Here is a 4,873-nt window from a genome sequence, read left to right as displayed (position 1 = left end):
TCTTGATAGAGATTCCATTTTCCTGGCATCTGCAACATATCAAGGTCTCCACTGAAGCTTAGTCTTCACCCTCACATGCTCACATACCATACTCTATAGAGCTACATGCGGGGTCTCTGACACTCTTCATATTTTATGTCCTTCCTTTGAAATCTGCGTGTAGGCCTCCTTGGCTCTGTATCAAATTTTGCATGTCTAAAAAATTGCAATCATGTGCTCAATACCAAAGGTTTTCCTTTTCCCACTATTTAAGGCATAGAGTGCTATGCAGCTCAGGCTGTTCCATACTTAATATGCAGTCCACACTGGCTTTGAATGTTTGATGCTTCTGCCCCAGCTTCTTCTTAAGTCCTTGGATTACAGGAGTGCACAACCATGTTCTGTATTATAGAAATGCAACTAGGCATATTTCTTGGTAAAAGAATGCTAGATGATTATTCAAGACACAAGCAGGGAATAATTTATTCAGAAACATCTCAGAAAGAATAGAAGGGCATCATAAATAAAGTTTGTAATTTTAAATATTTATGAGGAATTTACCTTTGTGTAACCAACATGAAGCAGGGAAAAGGCAAAGTGTCTATGAACTGAAGTTCCTAGAACAAAAGTCACACCTATGTTGGGGAGTCTTCAAGACTGATAATAACAGCATCATGATTATGGTGAAGGAATATTGCAGGATCAATGGTAAATTCTTCTTGGGCTCTGTTTAGTCTCCTTGATAGCATTCATTGCTCACTTCCCTAGCTGAGCTAGCATACTTGTAACTCCCTGGAAAAATCATTTGAGATGTATTAAATTCACAGAGCGCTATTTTCTACCAACCCAAAAGCTAAGAATGTCATTAGAAAGCACCTGAGACCAGCAGTAGAGATTTAGCTCTCTGCTTTACTGTAACCTGTCTACCTGATGTTTTCACCAATGCATTTGACAGGCACATCATTCTATGACATTCTCTTGTTATACAGCTACACAAAACATCATGAAACTGTTTTCATGTTGGAGCATGTTATTTGGGTGCAACTTGAATCCATGTTCCATGTCTATGATTCCTCATATTTGGCTTAAGAATGAATTTATCTGTAAAAAAATCCTTTGAGGCAAGAGCTGTGTTTGTCATGTACTGTTGCCATGTTCATCAAACTGATGTGAAGTTAGTAAAGCCAGCAGTGGAACAGTAAATGCCAATGACATTGGTGATTGCTGAGGGGTGTGGTCAGTCTCTGGACTCTGACAACAAGGAAGAGAATAACCCAATTCAGTCAGGGTAGCTCACTGGAGAGTCTCTGGAGAAATGGCCTCAGCTTTGAGCCCTGGGAAGCAGAAATCACTTCTCAAGAAGCATAAGGTTATCTCTATCAGAGGATAAATCTATATTCATCAAGACAGTTGACATAGCACACTGTGTGTGCTTATTACTATAAAAAATAAAAACAGGAAAGGGGGAAAAGGATGAAGAAAGAATAAAATGGTTATAGAAAAGCATCTTGAAGTATTTGCCCTGTCATCCTGGGTGAGCTCTAACAAGTTACTATCTGCAGAGAAGTTGAGGACCACAGGGCTGAGAGAAGTGGCACATTGGCCAGATGTGGGTGGTGAAGCCAGCTACAGAGGGATGAGCCTGGTGACGAGGCAAGGCTGTGATGAGGTGGTGCTGTGGGATACAGTGGTGGAAGTCATTTACCAGAACACCCCTTGCCTCAGGTTCCCAGGAAACATCTCATTACAGCCAAGCCTTCTCAGTGCTTGCCAAATGAAATTTGGTATTTGCTGCTTTAAGGATGTTAGCAATAATGCAGGATGCTGTTTGTTAAACTTCACTGTCTCATAAGGAACCTAGTTGGCCCATAGATATGGTGGCTAGGACAGCACTTGCTATTGGAATGTGATGTTTCAAAGCTAGAAGATTGTCTTCTTAGATAACAGCTAGGGGTAATAAAAGGAAGGAAGGAATGAAGGGAGTTTCATTGTCATGTCAACAAAGAATTCTAATCCCTGATACATAGACATAGTGAAGACCTTTCCTGGCTAAACAGAAACAAGTACTTGGCTGTAGATTAAGTGGTGACATTTACATTAACAAAAAACAATGCAGGTAAGGGTATGGAGTATTGAGAACAATAAGTAAGAACTCCTGGTCACCCCAGGGTCTTAAACTGTCCATAAAAACTGCTGAACATGGCAGGTGAGCATGCATATACACAAAGTTAGTTTCTAATCTTTTCTGGGTGTCCTGAGTACAGAAGCTTGTTTTAATTCTTTCAAAGGCTAACTACTCCTTGTACTCCAGGTAAAGTAGGGCCTCAGAAGGAATAATATGGAAGTTTGGTATATATGTGCCACAGAAATTTACATCTTACTTTGGCTTGTATCATTGCAAAAAGGGCACTAAGGTTCCCTTAAAAAGCAATGATTCCATTCTTTTATGTGGTATGATTACCTTGTATCCTCTAAAAGGAATGTTCCAGCACACAACAGTTAAGAAAATCCACTTCTCCCTAACGCCACCAGCCTCCTGCCCTTTATTCGACCACACGCTGATGAGTAAAAATCTTCCATTATTCCAGCCTGTATTGCAGAAAGCCCACTTTCCTTCCCTGTTCAGTTCATGCATTTCCCCTTAATTCCTAGTGCTCTTAGTAAAGTCCCCCACCCCCAAATTAGACACTAATTTATCTTCAGAGATGTGGAGGTGTGGTCCTGAACCTGCCCCATTCTACCTCAGATCTGTGCTTTATATCCAGCATACACATTCACCCTCATGCTTCAATTAGCAAGTCTGAGAACTTCACAGGGCTCCTTTTTCAGCACAGTTACTGAACCTTGAGAAAGAAAATTACATGAGATAATAAGGGAGAATAAAGCTTGAAGAAATGTCTCTGTTTTGAGGATCAAATGTGAATCTGCTGCTGCAGGAAGTACGATGTGTGTGTGTCCAAGTGCAGTTTTAAATGGAGATATATGCACCATATTAAGACATCCATTATCATGAAATCTAGTTATTGCTTTACTTGTCACTCCTATTTAATTTCAGAAACTCCTTTCCCAAATAAAGCAAACATTTTATGGATAATGAACAAGAAATTTAATACAGTATGGGTAACTAATTTTCTTACTTAAGGAAAAAAAAATAAAAATGAACTGTAAGCTCTCCACTTGATTAGTGTTTCTAACATAAGTATGCAGCTTTACTTTGACAGTGTTTGAAGCTTATAGCTCATTATTCTTGTGTGGCTCCTCCATTTGCTGTACTTCCTAGAGTTTTCTTGCTCTGTTAGAATTATAAATCTCTCCTTCTTGCAGAAGTTTTGCTTAGTAAAGCTAGTTATGACAAGCTTAAAGAAAAACTGAAGCAATTATGTAGATCATTCCAGACCCATGTATTAACTCTCTTTCTCTCTCTCCCTCTCTCTGTCTCTTTCTTCTTCTTCACCGTCTTCTTCTTCTCCTTCTTCGTCTTCCTCTTCTTCTTCCTCTTCTCCTCCTCCTCCTTCTCCTTCTTCTTTTTGGTTTTTATGGGATAGGGTTCATTTTATCTCAAATGCCATCCAAGTATGAGTATCTTGTCAGAAAAAGAAGTGTTAAAAATAACGCAGTCATTAATACAGATTCATAAACTAGACATGCTAGAACTTCCTATTCATCTCACATATGCAATTCTTCACCATCACCATTATTATCAGAAAGATTGTCACAAAGGTGAAATGTTCACAGAAGCATGAGGTTAGTTGTGAATCATTCATAGCTCTTTTTGGTTTTGGTTTTGTTTTGTTTTTGAAGCAGGGTCTAACCTGAAATTCACTCTGCAGCCCTAAACTGGCCTTGAAGTCATGGTTATCCTCTGACCTTACCCTTGAATGCTAGAATTAAATAGATGAATCACCCATCCACATTTCAATATACTGCTTCATAAATGAATTCAGAATTTGAAACAGTGGAAAAGAAGAAGAGATTTTTTTCAAACCACATCAGTGAAGATTATATACATGTGTAGACTTTGAAGGTAGAGTGTTGAAGTCATTCCTGTCCCCTCACTATCCCAGGATGCAGATATAGCAACAGGTCAAAAGAATAATCAGTGTCTTACTGTCAAATCTTATTTATTTTTCCAAGCCAGCAAACAGATTTATTTATTTTTTGGTATAGTAACACTCCCTGGAGGAAAAAAAAATGTGTACAAGATTATGGAACAGAGTCTTTCTGGTCCACTTACTTTGATAGGAACAAAAATCTTACAAAATACTAAATTGTGAAAAGAATTCCACAGATGTTTAGGGTACATCCTGGCTAGACAGTATGATGAGAGAATCTTGGGCAGGCTTGCTCAAAGGCTACCAGTGAAAGGCTGTGTGTGTGTGTGTGTGTGTGTGTGTGTGTGTGTGTGTGTGTGTGTGTATCCAGAACTCCCCAGGAAAAAGAGAATACAGCCCAACCATATAGTTAGGGAGCTGTTATAGTTATATCCTACTTTCATTGCTGACTCTTATTCATAATTTCACCACCCTATGTCAAATTTTGAGTATGGAATGGTGGAGTTCATTATTCCGGGCTCAGCTTGAGTTTTTCTTTTTTAACCCAACAAGTTGCTACATGTCTATAATGGGGCCACTTTATGTATTTCACAAGACTATAGCAAGAAGTTGACTTTAGAAGAATTGATCTATAACCACAGGCTCCTCTACTTGGACTTTAGTTCTGGGCATGAAGTTGATTGTTCCCTGAATGGTTGTTTTTCAAGAAGTTTCCAGGAAGTAGCCAGGGTCTGCACCTCTGTGAAGCCCTAGTGGCAATCACAGTGATTATCTTCACTCACTTTGAAAATGGGCAATTGTCGTTCTTGGCTCTAACCCCATGAAAATGGCCTGACGTTTTA

The sequence above is a fragment of the Jaculus jaculus genome, chromosome 5, assembly GCF_020740685.1.
Source record: "Jaculus jaculus isolate mJacJac1 chromosome 5, mJacJac1.mat.Y.cur, whole genome shotgun sequence".
NCBI lineage: Eukaryota > Metazoa > Chordata > Mammalia > Rodentia > Dipodidae > Jaculus > Jaculus jaculus.
This window is presented reverse-complemented; position numbering follows the sequence as displayed.